At 37.8% G+C, this 20,690-nt stretch overlaps 1 long non-coding RNA gene across 1 annotated transcript; it reads right to left on the reverse strand.

Annotated features, from left to right (window-relative positions):
* Positions 1-1,754: 1,754 nt before the first annotated feature.
* Positions 1,755-8,991, reverse strand: LOC115064839. The gene is made up of 3 exons (XR_003844669.1): positions 8,771-8,991; positions 3,321-3,389; positions 1,755-2,458 (listed from the first exon to the last, which is right to left on the reverse strand). It is a non-coding gene; the product is annotated as an uncharacterized LOC115064839 (long non-coding RNA).
* Between the last annotated feature and the right edge of the window lie 11,699 nt (positions 8,992-20,690).

Raw genomic sequence — 20,690 nt, forward strand, 5'->3', positions numbered from 1 at the left:
TAATTAGATATTTTCTTTATTTACATTTCAAATGCTATCCTGAAAGTTCCCTATACCCTCCCTCCACCCTGCTCCCCTACCCACCCACTTCCACTTCTTGGCCCTGGAGTTCCCCTCTATGGGGCATACAAAGTTTGCAAGACCAAGGGGCCTCTCTTCCCAATGATGGCCGAATAGGCCATCTTCTGCTGCATATGCAGCTAGAAACATGAGCTCTGGGGGTACTGGTTAGTTCATATTGTTGTTCCACCTATAAGGTTGCAGACCCCTTCAGCTCCTTGGGTACTTTCTCTGTCTCCTCCATTGGGGGAGCCTGTGTTTCATCCTATAGATGACTGTGATCATCCACTTCTGTGTTTGCCAGGCACTGACATAGCCTCACAAGAGACTGCTATATCAGGATCCCTTCAGCAAAATCTTGCTGGTATGTGCAATAGTGTCTGGGTTTGGTGGCTGATGATGGGATGGATCCCCGGGTGGGGTAGTTTCTGGATAGTCTATCCTTTTGTCTTAGCTCCAAACTTTGTGTCTGTAACTCCTTTCATGGGTACTTTGTTCCCTATTCTAAGGAAGAATGAAGTACCCACATGTTGGTCTTCCTTCTTCTTGGTTTTCTTGTGTTTTGCAAATTGTATCTTGGGTATTCTAAGTTTCTGGACTAATATCCACTTATCAGTGAGTGCATATCTAGTGACTTCTTTTGTGATTGGGTTACTTCACTAAGGATGATATCCTCCAGATACATCCATTTGCCCAAGTACTTCATAAATTCATTGTTTTCAATAGCTGAGTAGTACTCCATTGTGTAAATGTACCACATTTTCTGTATCCATTCCTCCACTGAGGAACATCTGGGTTCTTTCCACCTTCTGGCTATTATAAATAAGGCTGCTATGAACATAGGGAAGCATGTGTCCTTATTACCAGTTAGAGCATCTTCTGGGTATATGCCCAGGAGAGGTATTTCTGGATCTTCCGGTAGTACTATATCCAATTTTCTGAGGAACTGCCAGACTGATTTCCAAAGTGGTTGTACAAGCTTGCAATCGACTAGCAGTGGAGGAGTGTTCCTCTTTCTCCACATCCTCGCCAGCATCACTTACAGACTCCTTAAAAGATACATCTCATTTAATATTTTAACAATACATTTGGCATTTTATGCATTTAGTGTTTGCTGAGTGATGAGCATATTTAAAGAATAAATATGAGTGAGAACCAGCCAGTAATATAATTATTCAGCTTTAAATAATGTATTTAAGATGATATGATTTTTTTTTCTGTGATGGTAACATATTAATAATTTAGTGATGATCCAGGGACAAGCAAAAAATATCAGAAAAAATAAATTAAAATCTCAGTCAATCACAAGTCAACAAACCCAAAACTGTAGGGGAAAGTGAATGTGAATAAGCAGAACAGGTGAGCCTGAGCGTGGAGAGTGTGTAGAAACACACCTTTGCCAGTTTGTCTATGATCCCAAGAGGCACTGCTTCTGAGCTGAGAAAAGAAACCGGCATCCTCAATGGATGGCTTATACTACTGGATTCCTGATAGATGCCCCTAGGTTAGGGACATGGGACAAAATAGCATCTCACTTGGCTTAAATTTATTTAAAGCTCTTTGCCACAGTAAAAGTTCCTTTATCACACTGAGCATCTGGCTGTGCTATTGGTAATTTCCCCACTGAGTGGAAATTATGGCCTGGCCTGTCCTTTGGAAGAGGTTCAGCTTCAAAGGACATTTCGTTTCTCTCAGGTTTTTTTTTTTTTTTTTTTTTTTTTTTTTTTTGAGGCTTAGTTCTAAATAGTAAATAGGGGTTCTCAGCTATAAACACTGATATATAGTGTTTCCAAAGTGTTTGTTCTTAAAACGGACCGAATTTTTCAATTTCCAACATGTGAAAACTCTCCTATGAGAGTGAGTGCAGATATGTGTGAGAACACCCTGGTGACTTGAAGGCACAGCATTGTGACTTGAATGCACAACATTCTCAGGCCCCAAACCAAATGACCTATGACTTTAGAGCTGACAAATCTTCTACGTGGTGGTGAAATTTGGACTTGTTCTACATTTTGAATGAGTAGCGTTGATAACATCACATATCCAGGTCTGTTGCTTAATCTCTATGATGATGGAGCAAAGTGAGAAGCACTGGTCCTCAGAAGATGCTTTAAGAGAAGAAAGCCTTTGGTTCCTGTTGAAGTTCTGAGGCCTGTCACTCAAGAAATTTGGCATGCCTGATTATCTTTCTCTTTTGTGGATACTTGTACTAACAGTGAATGTGTTGCTTTATAATGAGGAAGGGACATATTTTTTTCACCATATTCTAAATTCTCCTTCTCTGTCCTCTACTCGACACTAGACTCCATTCAAGACATCTCCAAAAGTACTGCCATTGGGTCCATGTGCAGTATATATTGCCTTTAAATGCAGCCGATTACCAGCACTGCTCTTCTCTCTGTGAAATGGAGAGAGGAAGCATGAGTTAGAGCACTTTGTCAACATCAAAAATGAGAAAACATTGCTCTCCTGGTGAGAGTGGACTTAGCAATACTGTTTCTTTTATTAATTTGTTTTTCACTAAGATAAAGAAAAGTACAATCTGGGTCAATTCTCTGGGAGATTGAATGTGTTAAAGTTAAATTTAATATTAGAACCAGAGAAAAAGTGGTTTGAAACTCAAGTGTTATAAAATAAATTTTAAAACTGTCATTTAAGATTACAATATATGTATTAAAAAAAAAACAAGCTGGTTTCACACAGAAATATTCACAGGACCTAAGTTCAATCTCGCCCTGTCAAATTCCAGCTGAGTGATTGATTTCATGTGTTTTAAATACCAATATTTAACCATCTTGTTCGTGAAATTTAGAAATTAAAAACTTTAAGCAACACATTCATATAATGCTTAAATGTTGAACTTCTCCGAAACACAGTTGCTGTCTTTGTGCATTTTGATCCTTACTTTTCTTCCTCACCTTGTGTGTGGCTATTGCTGCTTCTGGGTAACACACTGACATACCATTGCTTTGCTCAGACTCGTAACTTGTGTGTATGTCTCTACCAGGGTTTCACATGCTTAGCACACACTAGGTCATCATAGACATATTTATTTCATAGGAGCCAGAAATTAACTCAAAGCAACATGGGTGGGTTTTGTTCATCTAAGAACCAACTGTTATATATCTGTTAACTCCGTATTATAGTTATTCTACTGTACAACTGAGAGCTCACCTTTGATGGGCCCTATCTTGACTATCAGAAACATGGGAGGCATTTAAGTTTGCCACCAGTAGTGATGTGAGGAAAGGGATACACACATGCTCAGGGCTCCTGGTATCTCAGAGTTCCAGTAGGCTGACTTCCAGTGCTCCAGTGTTCCTTGATTTCTGGAGACAGAAAACATGTTTTGAGGTCTGTGTGTCAATACTCATTACCTTAACTTGGGGTTAATGACCAAAGTCACTTCTTATAAGCAAAGAGATAGCCCTGATTCTGGGGTGTAGATCAAGTTGATAAAGGTATCTGCAGTCTTCTCTGACTTTAGCTGTCCTTTCTTTTTTTTTTTTTTTTTTTTTTTTAGAAAATTAAGATATAGAGCATAATTCATATTTAAAATTCATAATAATTTTTTATCAAATGTTTATATGCGAAAAAGGCTAAATTAAAAGAAAATACTGTCATCTGTTTAAGTGGACATTGAGGAATTTCCTTCCATGAAGTTTCATCAATAAACATTTTAAATGATTTAAAATAAGAGTGTAAATAAAATGAGATATAATAATTCTGAGAAAAATGTGTTTACCTTTTATTAAAATAATTTTCCCTGAAGATAAATTTATTTGGTGACAGAAAATATCGAGGGGCTTAAAAATCCAGAAAGAATATAAGCCTGTACTACATATGTAAGGAATCAATAATATATAGAGTCTTTGCAATGTAAGGGGAGTTTATTTCCTCTGTGGACCTGAAGAGTACATGATGTGTGTTAAAATTCATTGACAACCATATCTGAGCAAATGTATTTTACATTAATTAATGTAGTGGAAAGAGAATATTGGAAAGATGAAAACTTATTCATGAAGTGACTCTAGAGTCATGATGCAAAAAAATGATTATTTCATCACCCATTATCTCTGCCTTTATGAATTTTGCATTACCTATAGACATTAATCAAATAAGCTAACTGAATATATTATTCAATTCTCTTTTTGCCATATTAATAGAAATGAGCTGAAATATGACTTAGTCACCACCAACCACTAAATTCATATACTGAAGATCTAAGTCACGGGTCCTTAGGCAAAATTGGCTATGTAAACTAAACCCATTTGAATAGACCTAATTCAATTTTATGGCATTATAATAAGGCTACATTTGGATATGAAGAAAGTGACCATGGGTTTACACTAAGATAAAATATTATATACTTAAGGACATGTTGGGGATGGTCATATATCACCATAGAAGTGAAATCTTAGAGTGTAACCAACCTGTCTTCATCTTGACTTTAGATATCTAGTCTTCACGAAGTTGAGAAAATAGATTTTTATTTTTTAATCTCTGTTATACTTTGTTGTGGCAACTCATGTAAATGAATATAGTTAGTTTTCTAAATGGCATTCTCTTATCTAGAACACCTTTAGGTTTAAATTGGAACTGATTAGAAGACATAGAAAGGATACCTCTCATGATGTTCACATGCATAGGCTACACTGTTATCAACACTTTCCATCAGAGATATATTTAGCATAATTGTTGAACTTGTCCTGACACATCATCACTCAAAGTCTGTAGATTACATTGTTTTAATTTCAGGTCTTGTATAGTCTTGTATAGGCATCTATTTACCAGTTCAGTGTCTTATAAAGTAATCTCATTGCTTCCTAAATCCTGTGCTTTGTATGAACAGCCAGTGATGTTTTTCTTTTTTCTTTTTTCTTTTTTTTTTTGGTTGCTCGAGACAGGATATCTCTGTGCAGTCCTGACTGTCTTGAAACTCACTCTGTAGACCAGGCTGGCCTCGAACTTAGAAATCTGCCTGTCTCTCCCTCCCAAGTACTGGGATTAAAGTCGTGTGCCACCACTGCAGGGCCCTAAATCCTCTACTTAACCCACTCATTCACCCTTCTCATAAATACTGGGAGCCAGTATTCATTTTACTATTTCCATAGTTCTTTGTATAACCATTTTCATAATTACATATATTTAAAAAATAAAGTATATACAATTATATAATATATATATATATATATATATATATATATATAATAAGTAAGATATATATATTCATGATAGGCATTGGTGTTTCTTCCATGATTTATGAGTTATAATCACTTTGTTTTCAGCACAGATGTACATACTCTGGATGCATTACATATTCTTTATGGATCACCTTCTGGAAGATAGCTTGAGTGCTTTTAAGTTTTAGCAATTATGTACAAATTTGCTATATATATATATCTTACTTTTCAAAGGTCCCAAACTAGGAAAATATGAGAACTGTAAGGAAAGAGCCTGAACAAAAATGACACTGAGGGGTATTCTGATGATGGAAACCAACTGCTTAGGAACTTGTTTCCCCAGTTTGAGCATACTGAGATTGGTTCAATTGCTGTCCAAGGGAGTCAGGTTTACTCAAGCTATCAGCAGAACTTGTCATCAGCTTCTACGGGGTAATGGTTTTGCAGTCAGGACAGATTTAATGTTGAAGAATTCACAGAATCTTCTATTACGGCTCCAGAGAGCTTTGGAGTCAGCCAATGTGTAGCAGAATGGAAGTCTCCACATTAAAAACCAGAGAGGCTTCCATGGGATATCTGCCAAGGAAAGCTGAGGACATGGAGTGGAACCTGCCTAAGATGCAGGCAATGCATGCTGTAGGAAGCCAAGTTGGAGAGGTGAGACTACTGAAGTCCTGTGGACTTGGTAGAATTCCATGATGAGTCAAATGATGCAAATGGCAATACTTGGTATTTACTTCACTTACTTTCACTCTTGTTTTTGTATTCCTTACTATGGCCCCCATTTTTCCATCATGGGAATGTTATTATGAGGTTGTAGGTGTATCACTTGTTTGTTGTCTAATAGGAGTTTACTGACTATACCCTGGAACTGTGAGCAAGAATAAACCAATTTCCACTAAGTACTTCAGTCTGGGTATTTTACCACAATAACAGAAAAAGAAGAAGAAATGAGCACAGATGATCCAAGCAATCATTATGTTTTCCTCCAAACTGAACTCCTATGTATTCTGTTCACTCTGTTAGTGACATCAGAGAGACATCTGACCCGTTAACTTCTGAATGACAGCTGTACCTAACATTAGCTAGAGACTTGGGGGTAAGAAAAGATGAATAAATAACTTGAAGGAGTAGAGTATGAATAAACCTAAGGGGTTATGCACAGCTTTCTTCTCTGGCTTAAAGTGAAATGGGCTTCCAATGCTGTCCTAGGGACAGAAGGAATGAGACAGAATGTAACGTGTCATCCCTTCCCTCTTGGGCTGCCTTCTTCAGCCACTGCTTGACTCCCATTTGTCTTGGCCATAGGTTGAACCAGGAGAACCTTACTGTCCCGAGAACAAAGTGAACAGAGAACCGGTTGGAAGAATATGATGGTGTGAGATACCCAAAATCTCTGGCAGCAGATGACTGATATGTTTGTCTTCTAGTGGAAAGCAACAGTGGTTATTGGTATTACATCACAGTCTGCCATGAGGAGTGCAGAACTATTACTTGAAAAAAAAAAATTCTAAAATTTTGAACAAGAACTGCAGAAGTATGGAGCATCCTCAGTAAACAGCACCCACCTCAACTGATGTTTCCTTTAAAACTTATAGTGGGATTTAACATGCAAAAATGTTGGAAACAGCTAATCCAAGCTGCCTTTAAAATCATAATAACACAGAGTGATATTATTGAGCATTTTGTATTTTATGTATTTAATACCGTACAGTCTAGTTTAAAATTTTCTTTGATTATAAAATGCTTTTTTGTTAACTAAAAGTGAAAATAGGACAAATTTAATAATCAAATTATTCTGGTTCTTCAATGGCAAAAAATGTATAAAATATTCAACAAGGAGCAATTCTAAAATTTAAAATTTATATAATTGGGAGTTTCTAATATGACACACCATTTAAAAAACCAAGGTTCAGAAAACTTCAATAAAGAGGAGGCAGAAAAAGTGCAAGACCATTCTTAGGGATGAGAGCTCTTAAACACATATTTTTGGAGTTGACATGAGTATAATACTCATCAACTTCCAGCAGATGCTGCCTTTATAGGACCTGACAAGATCATGTCAGCCTAAACTCCAGGGTGGATATTGAGATGCTAAATGGCAGCTGATGAAATCATTATGCTTTGGGGGTGTGGCCTTTAGTAGGCCTTGAATACCCCAGTGGGTAGCCACACATTCATTAGCATACAAGCAAACACCAAATAGACCCAGTGGGTTACTATTAGAATAATAAAAGACCTGATTGTGTTTATTTGTTTTAGAAAAATTAGGTTGGAAAACTAGTTAGATGGATATGCTTGAGTTATATACTGTATAAATATATTAGTCTTTCAGAGAATAAAAATAGTATATAAAATACAATTAAATAAATCACTAATGAACCCCCTAAAAATAACCAAACAACAACAAACAAACAAAAAACACAGCTTTGCGCCATCTTTAAAAACAGTCGAACATTAGACTGGCCATGGTGGTCCCTTCCTTTAATCCCAGCACTTTGGAAACAGAGGCAGGTGGATCTCCGAGAACTTGAGGCCAGCCTAATCTACAGAGTGAGTTCTAGGACAGTCAAGGCTACACAGAGAAACCCTGTCTCAAAACAAACAAACAAACAAACAAACAAACAAAAAACCCAAACTCCCAAAACCCTCAAACATGGACCACCCCACCAAAGACCCCAAACCAGACAAACACAAACAAAATGAATAAACAAAACCAATAGTACATATTTTTTTCAGAAGACTACCATTTCCTGACTAGTAAAACATGTATAGCCAGAGAAAGGTGGACAGACCCAGAGATATGATTAGAAGCAAGTTTGTGAGTATGATCTTGTGAGCAGGTACACTTAAATGTTTACCCTACTGGGAAGCAGAGGAGATTTCAATGAGCCTAAGAGTGAGTTCTGGAGCAGGTTAATTAAATTGTAATTAAAATATGTACCAGTGGGCCCTGGGCTGGGAAAATGGCTCAGTGGGTAAAGGCCCCTGCAGCCAAGCCTCAGTAGCCAAGCACCTGCTGTCGAGGACCTGCACTGTGTGCCTGGAACTCACCCCGTGGAGAGCTAGAACTGATTCCAGCAAGTTGTCCTCTCCCCTCCATAACTGTGTCATTACAGGCGCAGGCACACACATATACACACATGGAGATGTTAAAATAAATGTCATGTCCCTCAATTATGAGATACTCATTTAATCCTCTCCACTCCTCAGCTGCTCCAATAGTAAGCTATAAATTAAGATGAATGTGGAGGGAATTAATTGTAGGGGAATGAGCAAAGAATGTAATGGGGTACCTTACACGGAGGGGGCTGTACATATACCTTTATCAACATACAGTAAAGTTTCAGTGTATGTATATTTAAGTAATACATAGAAACTTATAAAGTGCAGGTACCCCTCGGTGAGGCTTCAGCGTGTGCATCCACCGTGTAATATTTAAATCAAAGGAACCCCATCTCCAACCGCTCATCATGCCCCCAGGTTGAAATCCTTTCCGCTTTAGTTTATTGTTAAAGCCAGCCTACCAGAACTTCCTGCTCCGGTCTGATTGTAAGTTGGTAGCTGTTGCTCAGCTCCGCATCCTCTCCCTCCCGGTCTGTAAACAGGTCTTTCGTAGATTCCATTGTGCATGAGATTGCACGCTCTGCCTTTCTCTGTAGTTGGCTTTTGAAATGCCATTCTTCATTTATGTTCTCATGAAATGCTTGTCAGAACTTAAATCCATAATGCAGCAGTGTTAATTCAGAAACAAGTTAAATGGGTAAGTCTTCAATTACAGTGCTGAATGCAGTGTATTTAGTGAGCACCAGAAGGCAAAATGCTTTGTGTTCCTTAGGTTCAAACAGCAACCACTCTTCTCATCTGTTTTCCTCCCACACAGATTTTTTTTTCAGTTACTTAAAGAAAGGTCTAGTGTGGAGCCTCCCCTCATCTGTGCAAGGCACTCTTTTTATGTGTGAAATTTTTTTTCATCACATCAAGACTTGCTTTAAAAACGATCTCCACAAGTAAATATGATATCTAATAGATGATATCTAAGAGTTTTCTTTCACTAATGGATATACTAAGAGAAAAGTGTGATTTAACAGCAAACTTAACTGCTGCTTCCCAACTCTTCACCCTGATGAATAAGGCTTCCTTAGCATTTGAAAGCTTAATGTCTCTTTGTGGGTTTTCTCTCTCTCTCTAATGGAGAAAAATGCTAAAGTGTATGCTTAATACAACATAGGATTATTTGTCAGAACTAATGAATCTAGATAAAACCAAAGTAATTTAAGATAACTATCTCCCTTTCCCAAATACTTTATGTGATAAAGTTGTACATTCTGATGTTTCAAGAGGATAACACAATTCTGAGGCTGATTTGCAGAAAGATCTAATGATTGTTGAAAATACCTCTAGTTTGCAAACCAAGCTTGGTAGAGATAGGGATAATTAAATCTGTGGTTGAGGGCACAATATAACCACTTTAGGAAAGGAGCTGACAATTCATCTCACTAAAAAGCAGTCAGGAAAACTCAACGTGCCACATGGGCAAGTAAAGATCTGTTTGTAGTATTGAAATGAATGACCGACGCTGTCCAAATCATCCTGTGTGTATGTAACACATATAAATATGCCATACATGTTATATGTACATGCAAGTATTTTTTTTTTCTTCGAGACAGGGTTTCTCTTTGTAGCCCTAGCTGTCCTAGAACTCACTCTGTAGACCAGGCAGGCCTTGAACTCAGAAATCCAACTGCCTCTGCCTCCCAAGTGCTGGGATTAAAGGCATGCGCCACCACACCTGGCTCTAGTATTGAGTTTTCAAATATGCATTGCTTAAAATGTGTTTGAAGGGATGGGACAGAGTAACATATTAAAAACATATCACTTTGAAAATTTCAGGAAATGATATTAGCAAAGTGGGAACATTGGGTATGTATGAGTAGCATGAGGGTATATGAACCAAGGAAGTCTTTGTGGAGAACTACTTACCGAACACCCATTTTTACTAGCTTTGTAAAATGTCGTAAGCACTATATGAAACACCAGTCACAGGTCTCCTCTAATTTTCCTGAGAGCAAAAGAAAAAAAAAATTAACTCTGATCCTCAGTCAGTGCTCTTGTAATGTCTTCTTAGAGAAAACGCTTTCGTCCAGAGCAGAACCACTTCACCTGGAGCAGGCTGAAAACAGAAGAGACATATATGATATAATTATTTTCTTTCTCACATATAGACTTGCTGCTTAAGTCTATAATGTGACTCCGTAGATGGCGGTGAAGGAGAATGTGGTTGAAATGGACCTTGGTAACAGTCCAGTCCTACTTCTTGTTGAAAGTATTTAATCAGGAGTTTTTACCCTGCCTTAGATCAAATTAAAGACACAAAACATTTATATGTATTACATGCCTTTAAATCATAAGAGCTGGGCAGGTATCAACCCTTTATGATATCTAGCTTCCTGCCCAAAACCTGAGATCTGACTTGATAGGTTTCATCTGGGCCATTCTTATTCTAATTGGCCAGCTCTTAAGGCCATGTTTTTTTTCATGATTCACTTACCCCATGTTGGCTTCTCTCTCTACCTTGTCCCCCTCCTTCCCTTCCTCTCTCCCCACTTCTCTCCTTCTTTTCCTCCATCAACACCAACCCCTCTTTCATGGTGCTTTGCCTCGGACCTCTAGCCCAGGAGCCAAAACTCCACCTATCTCTCTTCTGCGCTGCTATAGGCTTTAGGCATCTTTATTCAACCAATAGTTTTAAGTTAAGGAGCATCACTTGGTGCAAGTGAGGATCTCTTCATCTCCAAGGCAACCAGGCCCAGTATTGAGCATCACAATACATAACAACAGCCCAAACATTTTATGCTTGAAACATATCTTCTAATGTGGAAGGCAGTGAAGAATGAAATACGCTTCTTTATAATGAACAAGCATCCTTGGGTTTCTAGTGAAAGTTGGATGATATTATACAGGAATAATTACGCAATGTAAAATATTGTCCAAAATATTTGCTTCAGCAATTTTTCTTGTTATTTTTCTGTAATATGACTTTTTCAGTAAAGCATACTGGTGTCTATTAAACATGTTTTGGCTTCTATTTTGTAATAGTGAATGACAAACATCTTCTCAGAATTCAACTCAACTGATCTCTGCATCAAACTGTGCCATATTTGAACAGTCTGACTTGGGTGAGCATTTGTGACACTGTTTGTCCCAGTGAGTGGTTTTTACTAAAATAACATTCTTCTGTTGATGACTCCGTTTCATGTTCTGTCTCAAAATACTAATTACTGTCACATCTTCAAATGTCTTGGGCCAGCTCTCTCCTCTTTATACCAAACAGTTTCAGCACAATCCCAATTCAATTCTCTGCATATGCCCCGCCCGAAATAAAAAAAAAATATACAAGATAATCTTAAATGTCATATGTAACCTAAACATCCCTGGATAACAACCACATTTCCTGGGCGCAACTTCCTGTCATACAGGATAGGAAGTATATAGCACACCTCCCGGTCCTCTGAGCATTACAGTCTCCCTGCCCTTCTGCAGTGTTCCCCGAGCTGTTGTTTGTACTTGTATTGAGGTCGGCCTTTACTGGGCTGCCTATGAGTGGGAGAGGATGTACCTAGTCCTGCAGTGACTTGATGTGCTAGGATAGATTGGTACCCAGGGGTATCTCCTTCTCAGAGGAGAACAGGAAGAGGGAAGGGAAAGAGGCTGTGTGAGGTGCTACTGGGAGGAGGGGGCTGTGGTTGGGATGTAAATTAATCAATCAGTCAATTAATTAAGGGAAAAAGAAAAAACTATAGAGAATGAGAGGGAGTCATGAGGATGTAGAGAGATGTACAGGAAGTAGAAGGGAGGAACATTCAGTTTGTAAGAGTTTTTTTTTTTTTTCTTTTTCTTTCAGAAAGTGGCATTGTAACTAGGACCTCTGCTGAGTAGGAAGATCAGCTGGATCCTTTCTCTGCCTCTCTGAATTAGCAGGCTCTCACCCCAGCATCTGGATCCAGAGTCTCCATTGACAAAATTGAACAATTGAGATTTTGTTAAAAAACAACAATTTCCATGTGACTCCTTGAACTCCTCAAATGCTTAGCTGTGGATCTCTGCATCTGTTTCAGTCAGCTGTTGGGTGGAGCATCTCTGAGAACAGTTATGCTAGGCTGCTGTCTGTTAGCATAACAGAGTATCACTAATAGTGTCAGGGATTGGTTCTTGGCCTTGGGGTGTATCTCAATTTGGGCCAGTCATTGGCTGGCCATTTCTCAGTCTCTGCTCCATTTTTGTCCCTGCACTACTTCTAGGCAGGGCACGTTCTAATTCAAAGCTTTTGTGGTGGGTGGTAGGGAGTTTGTTAATGAGGAAGGATTGAGAGAACTGGAGGAAGTAGGGACTCTACAGGAAAACAACCAGATCAACTAACCTGGACCCTTAGGGTCTCCAAGAGACTGAACCACCAACCAAAAAGCATACAAGGGTTGGACCCTGGCCCCCTGTGCATATGTATCAGAAGTGCTACATGGTCTTCATGCGTATCCCATCCCCAGACATTGATGTGAAGGCTCTCTTGTGCATACTGCTGATTTGTCTGGCCTCAGTGGGAGAGAATGTTCCTGGCCCTGCCAAGAGACTTGACATCAGTTCATGCCCATGGACCCCTCCAGCTTCTCAGAGGACCAGGGGAGTGAGGAGCAGGGAATGAGGAGAGGTTATGTGTATGTGTGTGGGCAGGAACTGTGTGGTGAGGAGGGCTGCAATTAGGATGTAAAGTGAATGGATGAATGAATAGATAGATAGATAGATAGATAGATAGATAGATGGAAAAAATAAAAAGAATAAAAAGAGACACAAGTTAAAATAAAAATTGCTAAGCTTTTTTTATTATTTACATATAGACTATAATAGAATGTTGACTCATCTTCTTATTCTCAGTTGTCATGAGTCTCTGGATTCAACACTGTATATTGCAAAGTGTAGCTTCTCTGATTAAAGCTGGAAGTAGCTTATGCATCTAGGTATAAACATAAATATTTAAAGGGCAGCTTAATGTGATATCTATATGGTAACAGTATTCAGTTTTCCACTAGGGCCTATGATCTCCTCAGCCATGAATTTAGACCAGATATATAGTACCATTTATAAAAACTTTAATGATACTATTATTTTAACCAGTCTAATTTAGTTGAGTTTCTGTACAAATCACATCAAGGATTTAGAGATTATGTACAGACTTATAAATTTACATTCACAAAGTTTGCAAGAACATGGTTACTTTTGCCTTTACATTTAGCCAATCATAAATGCATAGCTTTCTTTAAGTTTGATTTACATAATTTATTATCAAAAGTTTATACTATGACCATTTTATTTTTGGTTAGCAAATATAATTAATCTGGGATTGGAAATTTTAATTTTATTTGTTTATAATTTTTTTTGCCAATTAAGACACACTGATGTAATCCAGGGTGTCTCATGTTTGCTATGGTCCTATGGATAAATATACCACCATTATGCTTTAGCTTGTGCTTTATAATCAATGCAACCCATAATGAGCACAGACAGCAATGTAAATATCACAGGGCAAAACACATCTAGGAAAACAATTCTTCACGAGGCACCCATTTTCTCTAATGTGCTTATATAGAAACTGAAATTGGATGTCAGTCTGAACGCCTGTAAACAGATTATTTTAGAATCTGAAGGTCTATGCCAGAGGAGCTATTAGTTCACAGTTCTACAGAAATTACTGTGTTGTGAATAGTGGGCTGCTGATAAATTGGACTGGTTATTGTGTTTTATTGTTTAAAATTCTATTGAATCAACTCGGCCTGTCAAATTGAATGTGTCTTTACTCGAATACACAGTGAAGAAGTCACCTTAGCCATCAGTCAGGAACAGAAATCTGAATCCCTTCACATGTTCATCTGTCATCAAGCATTCATTAAATGCCAACTCAACATGCCCTGCAGTTACTGTGACACACACCAGGGCTCCAAAACCACTTACTATTGCCCTTATAGAACTTTTAGTCTACTTTAATGGATCTTTCATGCCAGGAAATTGCATCATCAATCACCTGCCAATAATTATGTATGTCATTTCTAATGGGGGCTTGAGAGTGTTTGTCTCAAGATTCCAACGAACATTAAAGCAGTAACTGATGTCTAGATTGATGACGTGACATAATAAGACAGTATAGGATTTCACCTATTTAAAAATGTTTCAATATTATTGAATAAGATATAAACCACCCAGTACTTTACCAATCTGAATACCTGTATCGAAGGAATGCAATAAACATTTCAAAGTTGCTATATGCATTAAATGTTTAATAGTTATCAAGGCTTCTATTTCTGAGGCCATGTCTATTTTTACACTTTATATCATAATTATATTATACTGAATGACTTCTTAATATTTTGAAAACTATTTTTGTGAATTTATATAACATTAGTAATGATATTAATCAATCAACAGACAATGTGTGGAAATAACTAAAAATTTGTACAGAGTATTGGCCGTTCTCTCTCACTCTTTTTATCTTCTCTCCTTCCCCCTGCCTTTCTACAATAAAGCTCTAAAACCATAGACTGTTTCTGTTCATCAAGTCCCGGACTAAAGACACTTGCCTGCGTGGGGACCACCCAGTGTCCCCCTTTTCCCCTGACCTCTCTTCCTTTCCCCTCCGGGGCTGAGTGCCACCCTCTGGCACCTATTCTGGTTTTAGCCCCTCCACCATATCCAGCATGGGATGCCGGAGATTGAGAACCCGGTACCAGGGGCTGCCCCTTGTCCACCCCCTGCCATGTGGGGTCAGTGGCTTCACACAGGCAGATGCCCATCCAGGGCCACGTGGAAAGCATCCAGCAGTCCTCCTGCATCTGCCCGCCCAGAGCACTGGAATTCTGACTGGACTTGGGCTCTCTCCCTCCCCTCTTTCTTCCCCTACACCCATGGCTCTGCAATTTAATTTCTATGGGATTGTGGAATTATGAGAGATTCATATGCTGTCAATGTTAAGCTGTATATTATTATGTCTAAATAGGATAAACATAATATTCTAGTCTTTCTTAATTTGTTAGTATCTGTTTTGCATCATATTATGTGATCTATTTTAAAGTAGTCAGTGTGGGTTTCTTGGTGTTTCAATGAAATAGTCTCTACTTTTTGGCTAGTTCTATTTGATGGATGTTTGTGGTTTTTTTTGGGGGGGGGGCTCATTTTGCTGTTTATTGCTATCCTCATCAAGTTTACTAAGTTGTGTGTTTGTGACATCATTAAAGTCCTTCGATTTTTTTCATGAAAGTTATTAGTTCTTTTATGTCCTGGGTTCTGTGATTCATCTAAATAATTCTCATTAAAGAACATTTGTATATGACTTTTGGATTTTGATTAAAGTATCATTTGCCATCACAGAAAATCTTAAGTAGACACAATGTAGAGATAAAGAGGTAATGGGTATCCCAGCCCCAGTGGACATATCTACATCATAGATGCTGCCCAGGGAACATCACAGAAGAGGGAATGGAAAGATTGTGAGAGCCAGAGGACGGGAAAATTGGCTGTGAATTTTAGGAATGGCTGAGAGAGAAACCAACCTCTGACTTAAAGTACAGTTCACAAGCCAAATGAAACTTTGAGCACATACTTTTATTTCAAGAAAATGTTGAATTAGGAGGATTTTTTTGACAAATTGCAATAATTATATATATATATATATAATAGTCTCCACTTAGAGATGGAGTTGCCACCCCACAGTCAAAAACTCTGACCTAGAGTTGTTCCTGGCTAAAAGAACTGCAGGGACAAAAATGGAGAAGAGCCTGAGGGAAAGGAGGCCCAGAGACCTGCCCAAATTGGGATACATCTCAAGAGGAGGCTCCATGGCTTGACACCATTACTGATGCTATGTTATGCTTATAGACAGGAGCCTAGCATGGCTGTCTTCTGAGAGGCCCAATAAGCAGCTGACTGAGACAGAACCAGATACTTATACCCAAGCTGGGGACCCCTGTGGTTGAATTAGGGAAAGGCTGGAAGAAGGTGAAGAGGAGGCCAACCTCATAGGAAAACCAGCAGTCTCAACTAACCTGGATCCCTGAGATCTCTCAGACACTGAGCCACCAACCAAGCAGTGTATGCTAACTGGTCTGTAGTCCTTGACACATATATAGCAGAGGACTTCCTGGAATAGCCTAACTGGGAGAAGAGAGACTTGAAGTGCCTCAGAGTAGGGAAGCCTGGTGGGTAGGGGTGGGGTGTGTGTGCAGGGGCATCCTCTTGAAAACAGGGGAGGAGGAATGGAATGAGGGACTGAGGGAGGGTGGACTGGGAGGCAGGCACTGACTAGACTGTAAAAAAATAAAAGTAATTTAAAAAAAAACCCTAAAAAAACTAAAAAGAAAAATTATACACAATTAAAACAATGGTCTCCACTTGTCTTATTTATCTATTTAATAGAATCACATTCTTTTTTCTTTTTCCAAAACATTTTCTAACTAAAGGATCCTATCGCTCTCTGTATTTCCAGGTTTATATATAATTAGTCTAACTTTTTCTTTTCTTTTCTTTTCTTTTCTTTTCTTTTCTTTTCTATTTACTTTTCTTTTCTTTACTCTTTTCTTTTCTTTCCCTTTCTTTTCTTTTTTTGTATAGTGAGATTTTTGCCCTGGCTCGTGTGAACACTCAGTATAGGAATGCCACTGTGCTTCTGGTTTCCCCATCTCAAAGGAGCACTCAATAGCATCACATCATCCATGAGATACGTGAGTTATGGGAAGCTAAACTAAGACAGGATTAGAAACCCAGCTAAGCTTCTTCCAAGAATCTCTATAATCACCTGTTTCAATCAGACTCGTGCTAGTACAGATAAATATGCCTGTTCTCAACATTCCCCATTACCCCATGGATGGCTGAGAGCTGGGTTTTGAAGAAGCCATCTGCTGTTCATGTCAGTGGGAGACCACTTTAGATGGATGTGCCCTTCCACGTAATTACTCCTCCGAGGGTAACTAGGGGGCATAAAGCCGTCTTAGGTTTTTACTATTACTTCTATCTTGCTCTTCTTTAAAAATAGACTCAGCAATTTCCTGCTCAATTTCCTTGGTAGGACCTATTATTAATTACATTTTTGACATTGCACTGAAAGTCACCTCATCCAGTCACAGGTTCAATCATTAAACCTGCGATTAACTGACATGATTTTATCACCAAGGAGTGTAATGTTTGGAACCAAAGAACTTTTATCTGGAAACGTGTTAAGTAAGTAGCAAGTGTCACTTTGCAGTGTTCATGCTACTAAATTTAGAAGGCGTGAGTCTGAGAACTGGAGCAAAGTATATCCGTTTAGGAATGTGTTTTTATTAAGGTTTTGGTTTTAAAGACTCTATGAAGTTTCAGCTTTTCTTGATTTGCTTTGTTGGCACTATTTTCTTAAGTAATTAAAGTACCAGTTCTACAAATGCTTAATCACAGGTACAAAACTCAGCTATAAAAGTTAACTCGAATTCAACATATCCACTTTGAGTTTGGTTGGTTCTTCAGTCTGTCAAGGGGATTGTTGAGTAATGCAGTCCACAGCAGCTTTTTGTATAATGTTTACTTTTCTTGTATATAGTTTTAAAAGCCAGAGTGCTCTAAAGTACAAATCAACAACAAATTCAGTGGTAAATAACTCATAGTCACCCCATACTCCAAAAGAAGCTACCGCAACTTGATATCTAGTGGTAATTTATAATTTTATAATATTACTTCTTATTTTTCCCTACACATGTTGCTTATTGAGTTTAACTATGGGAGAGCTAAATTACCTCAAATTTTTCCCAAAAATGCATGCATGATAAACTATTAAAGTTATTCAAACTGAAAACAAATTGTAATTCATTGCTATTACACCTGTGTTGTAGGTTTGCTAGAATTAGATGCCTCTGTTGCAAACTTCATTTTTTTTTTTAATTTTTAGAAGGCCCCCCTTCTCTTCTACCTTCCTGTGCTATTCATGGCTAGTTATATATTGTGCCCTCAAATTTGGAAGTGTTTGAGATAGTCTTTAGCTTACTGATATTCTGCTAACTCTGTTTTTGTGTGAATGTGTGTGAGCACATGTTTGCATGCCTATATGTATCTACACATTTTTATAAATAATATTTATCTACCTTTTAATCTGAGTACTCATATTCTTTAGTTCTGGAATTTTAGTTCTATGTAATATTGCTAATTATTTGATCCTCTGCATTGTATCAGTGGCTGGCCTAAAATAACTTCTCTCTACTCAGCAAAGTATCTTCTCATGTTTCTGAGAATACTAGTGATCATAGCTTTTCCTGTGACAAGTTTTTATTATCTTTTTCCCCTTTTTTTCAAAGACAAACAAAAAAAAACCCTGCACCTTTGCTCGATTCATTTCTCTCATGTTAGTAAATTGTGTTAAACACACACTTGCACATTTGTTGTTGTGGTTTCCTATTGTTTCCCTATCATCTAAAATTTTACAAAGCATGAGACTAGCAAGGTGGCTCAGTGGTGATGGCCCTTGCTGCCAAACCTCATGATCTAAATTCAACCTCTGGGATGCATACTATGGAAGGAGAGAAGCAATTCCCAGAAGTTTGGACTCTGGCTTTCATGAGACTGCTGTGGCACACACACATCCCTCCTCCAATTAATAAATGAAGAAATGCAGTTAAAGACTGGTGAAAGACTCAGCAGGTATTTGATGAGTGGATTAATGACCAAACAGGTAAATTTTGGGCTGTCTTTCTTCAAAAGAAGGTATCCAAGAACACTTTAAAATCCAAGGACACTTTCTATGAGAGGCTGAATTTGCTGACTTCTTAGGTTTTGGTGGAGCGATTGCAAAGGGACATAGTGGGGCCTTTTGGTCGATCATTCACATGTTAGCATATGTGCTTTCAGGGCTCTGTACCTCCAAAGAAGTCAGCTCTCTCTAGCTTAGTGAAGGGGTGCAAGAGGTGGTTCTATCTGGTGAAAACAAGAACCTGAATGGAGAAATGAATGTAATGAATGGGGTGCCTTCCGAGTTTCAAATTTCCCAAAGTTTTAGAGATGACTGAACTCTGTACCTAGATGTACTGTCTAGCATCTTGGATCCCTCATTCCTTCTCTAAGGGTCAGTTTCTCTGCAGATTAAAACTCCATTGTTCAAGGGCTGAAGCTCTTTTGTGGGAATGAGATGTAAAAATTAGACCTGTTCCAACAGGTATTTTCAACTATTACTTTTGTATGCTTCAACTTTCCATACACAATGATAAGATGCTCGTTACATTTAAACTTCAGATAGAGTCTTTGTTTGTATACACTCCGTGCATTCTCTGTGATTTACTAAGACTTAAAACACTTATTTGCTTGAATTCCAACTTTGTATGTCCTCTTTTTCTTTTTCTTTTTCTTTTTCTTTTTCTTTTTCTTTTTCTTTTTCTTTTTCTTTTTCTTTTTCCTTTTCCTTTTCCTTTTCTTTTTCTTTTTCTTTTTCTTTCTTTTTCTTTTCTCTCTCTCTCTCTCTCTCTCTCTCTCTCTCTCTCTCTCTCTCTCTCTCTCTCTCTCTCTCTCTCTCTCTCTCTTTCTTTTTTTTTTTTTTTTTTGACCTCTGCTGGAGAGTCTCATTGTCTTAAATTTTGATATCTTATTCATCTAATTTTGCTATTCACCTAATCTAGCTTGTCAAACCCAGCATATTCCTTTTTAAAAGCCAATGTGGGAATTCTACTCGCTAAAATACTGTTTGTCCATTTTACATGCTTTCATTTCATTCCTATTTTCTATGTGCTAGAAACTATCATTGTCTGTATGTCATTTTGTACTCTTATTGCCCACTTACTGGAATTTGGGAGAGAGTGAGAAAAAACAAAACAAAACAAAACAGCAAAAAACAAAAAACAAAACAGGTCTCATAGAACAAGACCAGTAGCAAGGCTCCACTGCAATTTTAAAACTTTGATATTTAGTTTTCAATGTGTGCATTCATTTTGCAATAGTGCTTTAGAAGTCAAAATAGAAATAGAGCTAGCTTTATTGTGCTATAAAAGACTTTTTGTTGCTATTAAGTGTCAATTGAAGATATATACAGCAAGCTGGGCAGGACAAGACACTCAGTAATTCCAGTGCTTGGCATGCTCAGGGACAGTGGGTGAATATTGAAGGCCAGCCTGAGCTACATAGGAAATTCAAGAATATTCTAATTTATAAAGAAAATCTCTTTCTAAAAACAAAACAAATAAACAACATAAAACAAATAAACAAATTTAAATCACACACACACAAACAAAATGGAAACGAACAGAAATATCTAACAGTTCCATTAAAAGTGCTATTATATAGTGTTAAATTATTTCAGGGTATTATTACTTATTTAACATGACAAAGTAGTATTTTATTTGGATAAATGGTAAGGTACAAAATGGTTGTGGTAAACATGGTTGTTTTTCATACAAA

Source organism: Mus pahari, chromosome 10 (assembly GCF_900095145.1).
Source record: "Mus pahari chromosome 10, PAHARI_EIJ_v1.1, whole genome shotgun sequence".
NCBI classification, from domain to species: Eukaryota; Metazoa; Chordata; class Mammalia; order Rodentia; family Muridae; genus Mus; species Mus pahari.